Source organism: Ambystoma mexicanum, chromosome 9, assembly GCF_040938575.1.
Source record: "Ambystoma mexicanum isolate Mex_15411 chromosome 9, UKY_AmexF1_1, whole genome shotgun sequence".
NCBI classification, from domain to species: Eukaryota; Metazoa; Chordata; class Amphibia; order Caudata; family Ambystomatidae; genus Ambystoma; species Ambystoma mexicanum.
The window spans coordinates 1284438636-1284453270 of NC_090931.1; the positions used below are offsets into that span (position 1 = coordinate 1284438636).

At 48.2% G+C, this 14635-nt stretch overlaps 1 protein-coding gene across 1 annotated transcript in view; it reads left to right on the forward strand.

Moving 5' to 3' along the window:
- Nucleotides 1–14635, forward strand: part of DTX3L (deltex E3 ubiquitin ligase 3L) — a 380419-nt gene that overhangs the window by 218153 nt on the left and 147631 nt on the right. The window lies entirely within an intron of this gene.

The window sequence follows — 14635 nt, forward strand, 5'->3', positions numbered from 1 at the left end:
ACGTCCTAACTATGTTAAACATAAATTATTTGCGTACGACTGGTGTAAAACTCTAGATGAAATATCAAATTTGAGTACCTATAAGGAATATGCAAAATTCCTACACAAAAGAGATGGCTGTTGTGATTATATAGCGTTATTTCCGTGTAATAAAACCAGAATGTATTATATGAGATTTAGATTAAATCAATATCATACTCTCGAACGAACAAAATTCTGGGGAATTGCAGGAACTAATCCAGGCGCCACGAAGTGTCGTTTTTCGAGGTGCAGTGAACAGAAGGAAACGTTAAAACATTTGATTTTAGAATGCCCACATTTTAGAGATGTACGGACTAAGCTTTTTCTACGATTCATAAATGTGAACTACGCAGATTGTATGATATCTCTTTGGACTCGACTGATGCAAGGAAATGAGAGAGCATTAATCTTTGCCTTAGTAGAGTTTTTGAAAGTAATTGAGAAAGAGATTTTGTTATTTCAGTGTTAAATTTGTTTGTTATTGGGTTGTTTTCTTTTGGAAAATTGTGTTAAAGCTTTGTTCTACTTTTATCAGTTTTATTGAGATGTTTTGTATTTTGTCTGGTTATTTGAATTTTTTTGTTTGTAATAATGTGCTATTTTGTAAAGGTTCTTTGAACTATATACAAATAAAAAAAAAAAAAAAAAAAAAATACCACTACCAGCACCCCCCAGAATTCTCAAGTGTATGACATGGAATGTCAACGGACTGGGTAACGGGATTAAACGCAGACTAGTCATGCAGTACCTAAACAGACACGCCCCGGACATTGTTTTTTTTACTGAAACACACCTGGCAGGCACAAACTGCACCTTATTTAAGCGCACAAACTATAGACTTGCGTTACACGCTGGCTTTACCATGGGATCCCGTGGGGTTATGATACTAGTACATAAGAGGCTCCCCTTCCATCTAAATACAGTTGCCCAGGACACAGGCGGCATATACGTATGCGTGACAGGGACACTTTGGGAACAATCCATTGCGATGCTAGCGGTCTACGCACCTCACACAATACTATCTTCTTTACTCCCGGACATCTCCCCCTTGATTACAGAAGACACGTCTAACATCATGATAATGGGCGGCGACTTCAACAAAGTCATGGATGCTAGTTTAGATCGCTCACATCTACGCAGCAGAAACCCCAGCGCACCTACTAAACTCGCCACATTTGCAAATGCCCTGGGCATCTGGGACACATGGAGAGACCTCCACCCTGACAATAGAGAATACTCCTATCACTCCAGGGCACACGCCTCACTTTCTAGATTAGATTACTTTTTTCTCCCATCAGCTGACATACACAAGGCACACAAGGCATATCTACTCCCCAGGGGAATCTCTGACCACTCCCCACTGGTATTGGCACTCAATACATCCAGACCAACCCCCCGCCCCCCTCCCAGCTGGCGTCTTAGCAACTGCTACCTGGGTATCCAAGAATTAGTAGACAAGATCCACAAAATGACCAAATCATACTTTGAGCTAAACACAGAGTCCGCAACAGACTCCGGAGTGCTATGGGAGGCTTACAAGGCAGTACTGAGAGGTGAAAGCATCTCATGGACTACCGCACAGAAAAAGAAACACCTCCAGAAGATACACGAGGCGGAAAACAGCAAGTCAAACGTGCAGAAGAGACGCATCTAGCCCAAGACACGCCCGACACAAACCAGGCCCTACTGCTATCACAAAAACGCCTCCAGAACATAGCCTTAGACAATGCTAGGCAAGCGCACAGGGCGATGCGGGCGAGGGTATACAAAATGGGGGATAAAGCCAGCAAGATGTTGGCATGGCTAGAACGCAGAGGGCAGGGCCACTGCCAAGTCCGACGACTTGAGACAGAAGGGCCTAATCGACTAGTGTCAGACCAAGATATAGCGGAAGGTTTTGCGGCCTACTATGCCGATCTGTATAAGACACTCACCACCTCTATGGACATTTCATTCATGGAGGACATTACTCTCCTCACCCTAAACATGGCACAACAGGACCTGCTATAGAAGGAAATCACAGAGGAGGAGGTGCTGAGCGCCATGTCCTCGGGCCCAAACGGCTTCCCGGTTGAGCTATGGCAGAAAGTGGGAACGAATGTAATCGCCCCGCACCTACTGGGCATGTACCAGCATGCAAGGGACCGGGGATCCCTATCTCCCCGGACCTAAGAGAAGCCTCAATAATAGTATTGCCCAAGGCGATAAACCCCCCAAACTCTGTAGCTCATACAGACCTATTTCACGCATAAATAGTGAAACAAAAATATTAGCTAAAATACTAGCGGACCGATTGCAGCAAGTCATCCCTTCATTGATCCACCCAGACCAATGTAGTTTCATGCCCCAAAGGTCTACCTGCATTAACCTCTCCAGGTTACACTCAGCCCTGGAAAGGGCAGACAGTCTTCAGAGTCTATTAGCACAACTAGCAATCGACTTTAAAAAAGCCTTTGGTTCGGTGCAATGGGAGGCCATCTGGGAAATAATGGGCCACATGGGCTTCGGCCGGTACTTTATGAGCTGGGTGCAATTGCTATACAGCTGCCCAAGCACCAGAACTAAAGTCAATGGCTGGCGGTCAGACTCCTTTCTCCTGAGCAGGGGCACGATACAGGGCTGCCCTCTGTCAGCCATGATCTTTGCGATCGCCATAGAACCCCTGGCTATACTCCTGCGAAACACCACACTCTGGGAGGGTTTCCGATGGTCAGACACATGGGAGGACAAAGTTTCACTCTATGCAGACGATTTTTTAATCTATTTGAAAGACCCAATTAACTCCTGCCACAGAGTCACACACATGCTAAAGAGATACGAGGCATTTAGGGGACTAAGCGTAAATTGGTCCAAATCCACATTGTTCCCCCATAGGAAGAGCAATTGCCACAATACCAACAAATTGTCCTTACTGCATTGTAACAGGACAATTTAAATATGTCGGTGTACAAATCACGCAACACCTCACAAACTACATACCCATGAACCTACACCCAATCGTGGCAAGATTTGCAGAGGACACTCGTCATTGGATCTCCCTGCCACCGACGCTGTTAGGTAGAGCGGCCCTGTTCAAAATGATTGCTCTTATTCGGTTTCTGTACATCCTGCAAAACACACCACTCCATATCCCAAAACACGAATTCCTCAAAATTGACCGTGTCCTGCGCAAACTATTATGGTGCAGAGGTCATCCACGGATAGCTCTCCCCACGCTTCAAAGGTCCATCTGGGAGGGGGGAATTGGATTGCCTAGACTGCAAACATACTACTGGGCTGGTCAGATGGCGGTGGTGAACGGCATGCTTAATGGAGACGCGAACTTGCCACACATCAGAGGGATCAATGCTGACAAGACCGCATCACCACTGGAATTCTTGTACCGCGGCTTGGGCGGTGCAATGCCCCCCTCAATGTCGGCACAAATCATCCGAATTTCGGCAGAAACGCACCAATACATGGGGTGGGACTCGGAATTGACACCCATACAACCGTTATGGAACAACAGATTCCTGCCAGAAATAAGCAAGCTTCCCAGATGGCCCGCCTGGAACCAACAAGGGATTGCAAGGATTGGAGATATAGTGCGGGAGGGCAAGATAATCCAGTTTGAAACACTACAATCTGACTTCTCCCTCCCACACACAGAAATATATCACTATACCCAAATGAAGCATGCGCTGCAATCTAATTTACAGAACATGCTGGAAATGCCAGATTACACCCCGATGGAACACAACATAGTCCAGGAACAAATCAAGCGCACAATCACTTCAACCATGTACAATGCAATCACATCCTTTGCCACAACGGAACTGACCAGCCTAAAAGCAAAATGGGAGCGGGACGTGGGGACATTACAGCCAGAGGACTGGACAGAAGCACTGATGTATCCCCGTGAAGTAACCCTATCGTCCAGGCTCAGACTAGTCCAACTTAAGATCCTACACCGCACGAACTACTCGAGAGTGGCACTGTTCCGGTGGGGTAGAGCTCCAGACCCATGATGCCTGCGTTGCAAACGTGTAGAAGGGACCTTTTTTCATATCTTATGGGAATGCGACAACATACAACCGCTCTGGCAGAAATGCAGCGATAAATTGTCAAGAGTCCTGGGCAAACCAGTACCTAGGGAACCAAAGCATTTGCTACTAGGGGTCTCCGACGAAAGCGACCTGTCACGATATGAGAAGTTACGCTGGTCGACTGCTACAGCAGTACTCAGAAGGAACATGGCACAGTTGTGGGGAGCGGAGACAATGCCAAACTATGAACAATGGGCCACGGATGTGGATATATGTGCAGCAATGCAACACTGAGTATATACAGCGAGGGCATGCCCGCAGAAGGCGCACAAGATCTGGGGAAAATGGGAGGATGCACGCTGACTGATCTAAAGTGCATTAGAAACGTTACACCCCCAATAGTATGGGCAAACTCATTCAGGTGTGTCTGAAATGTACAGACTGGCTTACAGGATCCCTCTTTGGTGCTTGACAGTCCTGGGGGCCGAGGCCTTCTGTTTCCTTTTCCCTTTATGTAAAGTTTTGTTTGTAATGTTTACTTAAGTATGAAAATGCAATAAAAGATTTTTGATTAAAAAAAAAAAGAGATCAGATACTGCTTGAGCAAGCAGACGATATCGATCAGAGTGTTAGTATGGGTATTTGGGATAGTAGCAGCATCGATTCAAGCTATCTTCCCAGGTCCCCTGCACTATTGTGCGCTTCAGAGACTGAAGATCAAGCACTTGCAACAGGGTCTGAAATACCACCAGCAGATACCCTTAGATCAAGAATTCATTACAGAACTGGAATGGTGGATAAATAATATGGATGCCTGGAATGGTTGTGCCATTTTCGGAGATTGGCTGGATCTAGTGATGGTATCAGACGCCAGCCGGAGAGGCTGGGGGGCGATATGCGGATCTCAAGAGACTGGAGGGAAATGAGCTAAGAAGAACTCTGCCTGCTCATAAACTGTTTGGAACTCCTAGCAGGTTCCTTCGCTATCAAGGCATTCATGAAGGGTAAAGTGAGTTCCTGTGTCCTTCTCAAGATGGACAATATATCAGCGATCAGGTACATAAGCCACCTAGGGGGAACGAGGTCTGGCTTGCTAGCAGTACGGGCGAAAGACTTTTGGCACTTCTGACTTCAGTCAGGGACGTCAGTGACATCAGAATACCTGCCAGGATCACTGAACATGGTAGCCGACTGGAACTCACGATACCTGACAGACTCCAGCGACTGGAGGCTGAGCACGGAAGTGTTTCAGCGTCTGAATCAGCTATGGGGTCCAGTTCATACAGATCACTTCACGTCTCGCCGCAACACGCAGATGCCCAGCTACTTCAGCTGGAGACTGGATCCAGGCGCCCAGGGCACAGACGCATTTCTCCAGAGGTGGACTGGAGAACTGCATTACGCGTTTCCTCCCTTCATGATGTTGAGCAGACTTCTAGCAAAGTGTCAGATGTAGAAAGCGGAATTAATTTTGATAGCGCCACTGTGGCAATCACAAATTTAGTTTCCAACACTAATGGAGCTGTCGGCAAACATTCCTCGAGTTCTCCCAGATGGAGACCACCTTCTCACAGACCCATCTGGGTCATCTCATCCTCTGTGAGTAAGAGGGACTCTCCCGCTAATAGCGTGCAGAGTATCAGGAGACACGGGGCGCTGCCAGGCATTTCATCGCAAGCTGCAGAGCTCATTGTGAAATCCTGGGCACCATCCACTAGGACGAGCTATGAAGCGGTTTGGGCCAAGTGGTAAAATTGGTTCAGTGGGAGAAGTTTTCATCCAGTTACGGCCCCTATAGTAGCTATATTGAACTTTCCGGCCAATCTATTACAAGACGGCGAAAGCGTTCCGTACCATCGGAGTGTACAGGACGCTATTTCAGCAGGCCACCTACCGATCGAAGGAGCACCTGCAGGAGAACATCCAGCAATAGCAAGGCTCATAAGAGGGGCTCGCTATAAAGCACCACTGGGGCCAAGATATACTCCAGTGTGGGACATCATGGTCGTGCTGCGCCTGATAATGAGCTGGCCAGCAGATAGATACCTGTCCCTAAAGCAACTGTTCGGCAAACTAGCAATGCTTTTATGTCTGGTATCTTGCAAGCGAGAAACAGACGTCAAGGCGCTGGAGATTAACAGAGTCTTTCGGCCCAGAAGGGGTGACCTTTTCAATAGTAAGGACTAAGACGGGAACTACCACAGTACATTACCCATATTTCCAAGCAATCTCAAATGGTGTTGAGGTGCATTAAGGAATACGAGAACAGGACGGCGGAGTACAGAGCCGCCAGTACTACACAGCTGTTAATTGTATTTTTATTTATTGAATTTTATGTAGCGCTTTAAGCCAAAATGCTTTACATGAAACAGGAATACATAAGAAGCAATATAATACAAATCGTGAGTCAAGTAACCTGGAACAATTTGCCGAGACCATTAGAATAAGACCTGAGTAGAAAGAAGCAGATGAGGAAGTAGTAGAGAGGTGTCAGGAGGGAGATTGGAGTAGGTGGGATTTTGAGGAGCAGAAAGATGAATATGAGGAGATGAACCGGATAGGGAGAGAATTCCCGTGGAGTGGGGCAAAAAGCTGGAAGGAGCGGAAGCGGGAAGAGGTGCATGGTGCAGGTGGGACAGTGAGTAGGAAGTGATCCGCAGAACGGAGGAGGCAAGAGGGAGAGTAGAATGAGAGGAGGGAGAAAAGGTAGGGAGGGACAAGATCATGAAGAGATTTGAAGACTGGGCAGAGGAAGTTGAATTTGAGTTGGGAGTGAAAGGAGAGCCAGCCAAGTGAGGAGAGTGAAGAGGAGATGGAGTCATGAGGCGAGAGGAAGCAGAGAGTACGGATTGCAGAATGATAGAGGGATTTAAGGGAGGACTAGATGTGAGGCGGGGAGTCCAAAGAGGAGCGCTGAACAGTAGAAGAGACGAGAAAAGATTAGGGAGGATATTAAGAGTTTGGTGGCGTGAAAGGTGAGGGAATTTTGGATTTTGCAAACGTTATAGAGATGGAAGCGACGAGTACTGGAGGTGAGAGAGATGTGGTGAGTAAAGGAGAGGTTCGAGTCGAAGTGGAGGCAGAGATGGGGAGTTGTACAGGGGAAAAGAGGTTGGAAGGAGAGGGGCAGAGGGGAGCGAGTTTCTTGGCAGGAAGGAATAAAACTTCAGTTTTGTCAGTATGTAGGGTGAGAAAGTGGGAGGACATCCAGGAATTGATAGCAGTGAGACAGGAAGAGAGTTTAAGGTGGATGTTGGGAGTGAAGGAAGAGAAGGAGAGGAAGAGTTGGGTGTCATCGGCGTTGAAGTGGTGAGAGACATCAAAGGAAGAGATGATTGGGGAGAGGAAGAAGATATATAGCGAGAAGAGAAAAGGGTCAAGCACAGAACCTTGGGGAATGCTGAAGTCGAGGGAGTGGGTAGCGGAGGTTTCGGCCGCCCCAAGAGACGGCAAAGGAGCGATTGGATAGGTAGGAGGAGAACCAGTTGAGGACAGAAACTTTGAGACCAAAGAAGGAAAGGGTGTCTAGGAGTAAGGGGTGATCAGCGGGGTCAAAGGCGGCTGAGAGGTCAAGGAGAATGAGAACATATGAGTGTTTGGAGTACCGAGCAGTGAGGAGGGAGTTAAGAACGGAGGTGAGAGCAGTTTCATTTGAGTGCTTGGGGCGAAACCCAGACTGAGTGGGAGGAAGGAGAGAGAGATTGGAGGTAAATGCAGAGAGTTGGGAGTAGACAAGGCATTGCAGGAGCTTAGAGAGGAAGGGTAGAAAGGAGATGGGGCGAAAGTTGGAAGACAAGAGGGGGTTAACAGAGGGTTTTTTCAGGATAGGGATGATAGCGTGTTTGAAGCTGAAGGACAGGTAGTGTTAGTGAGACAGATGTAAGGTAAGGTATGAGAAGAGGGTAGATTTTGGGAATCGGAGGGGTGGGGAAAGGGTCAGAGGGGGCAGCAGTAGGGTGAGTTTTGGACAGGAGAAGGGAAACATCAGAGTGAGAGACTGGGGTGAAGTTAGACATGTGGGAGGGTGGGGTAGTGGGAGATGGGGATGGAGGAGAAATAGGGGGAACATAGAATGTTTTGGCGTAAGGTGAGTATCTTGGAGGAAGAGAAGTCTGCGAAGTCAGAGGATGAAAGAGTTGAGGCGACAGACTAGTCAGGGGTGGGAGGAGAGAGAAGGCGAGTCAAGGTTTGGAAGATTTGATGGGGTGGGAAGATTGAGAATGGAGGAGGTTAGAGAAGTAGGATCGTTTGGCTGATATGATGCAAGCGTCGTAGAGGGTGTGGTGAGAAGTAGGAGGCTTGCTGGGCTAGTGAACAGTGTTTAAGCCAGTGTCTTTCAAGGCGTTGGAGAAGGCGGCACATGGATAAATGTTGTGAGGAAAGCCAGGGTTGGGCGTGTTTGCAGGAGGGGCGGAAGGGGGTGAGAGGGTGTAGTTGATTAAGACTGGAAGAGAGAGAAGAGGATAGAGTGGATAAAGTGTCATTTGCAGAGAGAGAAGAAAAGTGGGTGAGAGGGGGGAGGGAGGAGGCGCAGGTGTCGTAGAAGTGAGAGGGTTTAAAGTTACGGAGGTTGTGTCAGGAGAAAGAGATGGAGGAGGGAGAGGACAGACGGGGGAGTGAGAGAGAAGGAGAGTAGAGCGTGACTGGATAGATAGTTGGGGAGGTTGGAAACTAATGAGGGGGAGAAAGAAGAGACGAAGATGAGTTCAAGAGTGGAGCCGGAAGAGTGAGTATGAGACGTAGGCATTGGGATAAGAAGGTAGGAGTCCAGTATGGATAAGAGGGGGCGATTTGGTGAGTGGTGGAGAGATGGAGGTTCTAGTTGCCAAGTACAATTAGGGGTGGGGGGGGGAGAGAGAGAGAGAGAGAGAGAGAGAGAGAGATATATATATATATATCTCAATGTCATCATAGAAGGATGCAAGGGGGCCAGGAGGACGGTAGATGATAAGAAATGATATGGCCTGGGGGAGGTGTAGATTTTATACAAGTATTCGAAAGAGAGGAAGATTGGGAGAGGTGTTGGACAGGGGGTCAATAGGCACTTGCGGTGAAAGAGAAGACCGATGCCGCATCCACGGCCAATAGGACGGGAGACGTGAGTGGAGGAGGAGGTGAGTGAAGCAGGTACAGTTAAATTGAAGGGGGGGGGTCCAGGTTTCAGTGATGCACAGGAAGTGGAGGTTTAACCGTAGAAACGGGTACAGAACAGCGGCAGTCTTGTTACAGAGAGATCATGCATTCCATAAGGTGATGTTGATGACGCTGGAGGTTTCAATGTTTGGGGGATTGATGAGGTTGGGGCGGTGAGATGGGGTAGAAGGGCGTTGGGTCAATCGGGGGTGGGGTGGTGAGGGGAGGTTGAGTGGATGGAGATGGTCATAATGATGAAGCCAGAGGGTTTTGAGGAAAGGCCAGGAAGTGGGGTAGGGTGTGAGACGAGAAAGTGGATGGAAGTGGTAGTTGGAGTTGCGCATGCCTGGTGGAGCGATAGGGGCAGGTAAAGGCGTAGCAGGAGTGCTGGAGGTTGATGCTGGGTTAGCAGGGAGGAAGCTTGGGTAGGAGAAGGAAGTGAGGTGGTTCTAGCTGTATGGTCACTGGAGTGTGTCAGAGAGACGTATATGGGGAAGTGCGCGGGAGGGGGCAGTGTAGAGGGAGTGTGGGAGAATTGGGTTATGGGGCCTAGTAGGACCAGACAGGAGACAGTAGACTAGGTTCCAGCAGGAGATCGTCACAGTAGTAGGTGCGACGGTTGCTGCGTAGGAGGGTAGACGGATAGTCTCAAGATGAGAAAGTCGGGAAGGAGAAGTCGCAGTTAGACCCGGTAGCTCCAGAGGTGATGATAGCTGGGGGGTCTACTCGGGAGTAGGTGCAGAGGACACGGCTCAGCAGAACAGTCCAATGTGCGTGGCCTGGGAGGAGGAGACGCTGGATAAGACTTCCAATGTTTGTGTCCTTGATGGTGATGGTAGGATGGAGGAGCTAGCTGGTAGGGACCGGTGGGAAGGGGTGAGCGTGAGTGCACAAGCAATGATAGCAGATAGATAGTCTCACTAGCTCCCCAATTGCTGACTCCGGTGTAATTACTGCCACAGTGTGGACACGGGTGAACCACAGGGTAGCAGTGGGAGAAGGAGCGTGCAGGTTACCCAGGAGGTGTGTGGTCGAAAATTGTTGGGGGTTGAAGTTACACAAGTTCCCAAGATGCTAACCAAGTGCAATTACTGGCACTGTAGGGTCACTGGGGTTAAAACTGCAGTGGTGGTGGCGGCGGTGAGAGGAGGGTCCAGCAGCTTTCCCTGGAGGTGTAATAAGGAGAGCGTTTGGGCTCCACACTGCGGGAGTGGCGTTCCTACCTCAGTACCTGCATTGTCGCGAGTTACTGCAATGCTGTAGGCTGAGGTGTCGGAGCCGGGAGGTGGCAGGTCCTGCTGGTTGCAGCATGGTGCCGCGGTCTTGGCACACTAGGGCAGTAGGGAGATTACTGCTCCTTGGGGTGGTCCAGGGCCTCTGAGCGGGGGGGGTTGGGGTACTGCTTCAGCACTGTGTGAGATACCAGCCTCGGACCGCAGTCGGTAGCTGCCTGCAGCGTCGCGAGTTACCTCAATGGTGTAAGCTGAATTGTCCAGAGCCGTGAGGTGGCAGGTCCCGGTGGTTGTAGCATGGTGGGTCAGTCTTGGCACACTAGGGCAGCAGGGAGATTACTGCACCATTGGGTAGCCCAGGGCCTCTGAGCCGGGGGAGGGTACTGTGTCGGCATCAGATACCAGCCGTCAGATACCAAGCAGGAGCACTGCGGTGGGTGGTGTGAAGATCACATCACTGTAGGGTAGGCAGATGAGCACATCAACAGGAGGTGATAGGCCCCAGTGGGCACAGTACGTCGGGGTGGCCGCAGCAATCTAGTGCAGTGGTGAAGATCACGTACGTCGGGGTGGCCGCAGCAATATAGGGCAGTGGTGAAGATCACGGCGCAGTAGGACCACCGATGGCCTCAGTGCGGAGGAGTTCCACGAAGGTAAAAAATTCCAGCTAGATCAACGGGGGTGGTGCCGAGTCCCGGTGTGGCCGGTTTGGAAGTGGCTTAAGAGGCTGCAAGCTGGATTTTGCCGTCGGGTCGAGTAGAGCAGGCAGTCGGCAGGAGGAAGGCAGCTGAAGCGGGACGGTAGATTTCAGATAGAACCGCTCAGCGCGCCATGTTGGTGAACGCGCGGCAGAAAGCGTGAGCTGCAACCTAAGAGGAAGGTGCTGCCATTTAGGACGAAACTTTGTCTAGTGGTGCCTGACTTGTTAATGGGCTGAATCGCTCAGAGTATGATCAGGAAATTGTTGAATATATTGATCTCTAGTCGTTTGAGTCAGCCTGAGAGGAGGTGCTGGATCAGGCTTCTGTTGCTTCGTGCAGACTTAATTGCGCGCAGGAGGCCTTTTCAGGCAGTAGCGCCAGTCACCATAGCAAGATGGGTGAGAGAGGTGATGCAGCTGGCAGTCTTTGACTTAGGAATGTATGGAGCGCATTCAGTGAGAGGGTTGATAGCGTGCACAGAGTTCACAGCAGGGGTGTCCTTGTGAGATACCTTACATTTATTAGCAGTTATGCCCATGGGTTTACACGTGTTTCAGCGCTTCGTCTTTTTCAAAAATGCACATGAGCCCAATGGCTTTTGTTATGCAAGCAGCAGATTGGGCTAGCGATAATACCTTTTTTAAGGAGTTTTATTTCAAGCCAATCGAAAGTACTGTATTGGGAAAGCTTTGAACAAGCATAATGCTTGCCTTCAGTCTTGACATAGAATGAAGATTACCCTTCTAGTTGCGCAGGGAGTCTTGATTCTATTAAAGACTAGGAGGGGAGCATTACATTCCCACCCTGGCATGTACTGCCTACATTGTATGCAATGAACTGTGATGGCGACAGTACAAGGACTCCATGAAATTGTTGTTTGTATGATTCTTAGGGGAGGACCAGAGGAATAATTGAGAGTCGAGGACCAGCGGGCATCAAGGCCTAGGAGAAGTCGAATTGCACAAGCAGGAAGCAGCTACGTTGAGTCTGCAAAAAGTTGACAGTTCGCCCTGTTGGTTGGACATTGTTAAAAGGATTTCGAGTGATACATTTCAGAGCACGTAAAGAAGAGGAGGAGTCCAGTGACAGGAAGGATGTCATAGCTTGACTGGGCAGAACAGGACTATTCATTTTTTTCTTAAGGTCTTGTTGAAACTGCTGAGGAGCAAATAAATTAAGTTGAAGCATGATGCTCGCCTCCTAACCTTTAATGGAATCAAGACTCCTTGCGCAACTAGCAGGGCTAATCTTCATCGTTCTACAGTTTTCAGGTTTACCCTGTAAATTGTATCTTTATACAGCACAATATTTCTGGATATTTTCACATACTTTCCTGCAGATTTTGATTGCCTCTACATGTGCCGCTAAGGATGAGCTGTGTGGATAGAAACTGTGTGATGTTTTTGCTGATGGGAGGGTGTTGCCCCATTCCCCTATTTAGGTAATGTTGTGGTGATTTTTGGGAAATAGTTTAAGTAAAGTGGTATTTTGATAGGGGTGGGGGGGCGATTATGCTGCACAGTTAACAAGTAGCTACACTGGTTAGGAATCGGAAAGCGAGGTAGAAGATGTTGGAATGTATAATGTGCTATCCATCCTCCCGTCCCGTCCCCCCTTGCATGGTGGCGCCTAAATGCACTTGGAAAAACTGCAGAATCGTACTATATGCACTTACTCTGCCTGTGCAGACCTGTATCGTACAGAAATTCAAGGGCTCTGAATGACTTGTTTTTTCTCCCCTTGTTTCCCTCCCTCCTTCAGCGTTTTGAAACACTTGTCTTGTGTATAGGTGCTTTATAAATGAAAATTACCATACCACACCAAAAGGAGCCAATGTAGTTGTATTCGAATCCGGGTTACTGTCTCTATTCCAGAATTGTGCATTCACCCTGTATTGTAGAATGTCTACAGCTGGTTACACTGTAATGCCTTCATGAAGGACATTTGCTGAGTTAACCTTTTGAGTGACAAAAGTGGGTTGGGATTATTAAGGGGAAACTCTCTGTGACCAAAATAAGATCTTTGAGAAATCTAGGTCAATGTGTCGCATATAGAGTGGTCGTAAGAGTAAACCACTTACTCTTAGAAATATGCAAATAAAATATATGATAACATCTCTTTAGTATGCGCCACTTTACATTTATTAGCAGTTATGCCCATGGGTTTACACGGGTTTCAGCGCTTCGCCTTTTTCAAAAATGCACATGAGCCCAATGGCTTTTGTTATGCTCATTGCATTGGATAGGAGACAATAGTTCAGAAAAGTCGCTCAAGTCCTGGGTTAATCCCTCTTTAAAAGAGACTCATGTCCGGTTTTAAAAAAGGGCAAGCACTGAAACACGTGTAAACCAATGGACATAACTGCTAATAAATGTAAGGTTGGCATACTGAAGAGTGGTATTTGAGTGACATGCACCCTCGTTCTTGGCCCGACCTCAGCTAGAGTCTGAGCCGTAGCCCTCTGAAGGCTCTTGGCTTGCTTTCTTCCACTTGTCTAGGCATGGCGTAGGCAGATATAGCCCCCAGAAGGATCCTTGGTTTCTCTTCTTCACTTCCTCCAACCCGTGTCAAGTTTTCAAGAGCAGTCAGTAGATTCTTGTCTTTCTCTCCTAGGTTTATCCTCTGATCGCTTCCTAGGTCTAGACTCCTTTTAGGCTTTCTTTCCTACATCTATAAACTTCGAGGATTTTAGCCCAATCGGAGACCCTCCCTGCAGAACCATGTTCCTTTTTTTCAGATGGCTGATTAATCTGATTATCCAATCATATCCCTAATGAGCTGTTACCCCTTCTCTATTGGAATCCTGCCAATATGTTATTCCATATCTGTGTGTTGTTCCCAACCCCTTCGTTTGAATGTTCTTTTATTTTTAACTGCTTTGCCTCTCCTACTTATCCCTTTTCGGGGCGGGGGGTTCCCCCATACCTCCTTTCCTGTTCCACCTCCACCCTCTCTACCTGTGCTTATCCCTACTTCTCGTCTATGTTTTTTCTCACATGGGCCTCATTGTGAGTTGGGCCTTAGCCTTCAAAAGCGGCGGTTAAGGTTTGGCCCAATCATGAGTTGGCCGGTAAGTGGGAATTTGAAGGTAAAAAGGGCCCTTACCACCCATTTTCGGCCATTTAAACCCCATAGGAACTTGTTGCTGTACCACTACTCGTGATCTGGCGCTAGCAGTGCCGGACCGAGTAGCGGTAACGTTATTTGCACTGGCAGTATCCCGGCTGTACTGCCACCGGGATACCACCAGACTCCTGATGAGGCCCATTGTATGTAACCTTAATGCAATTTTGCTCCTTTTCACACTATTATTTTCGAATCAACTGGGTAAAATCTGTTATTTCCTCTTCTCAATCTCTCCAAGCAAGCGTTTCCTCTTGCTTAATCGATTCCCATTTTGTCTGAGGTCTAGTCTCATATTTGTGCCCATTAGTGTGCTGTGTGGTGGTGACAGAAGGTTGAAAAGCTCACACCACACTTAGTTATGCTGCTGTGTGTGTGAGTGGGTTGTGGACTGTCTTTG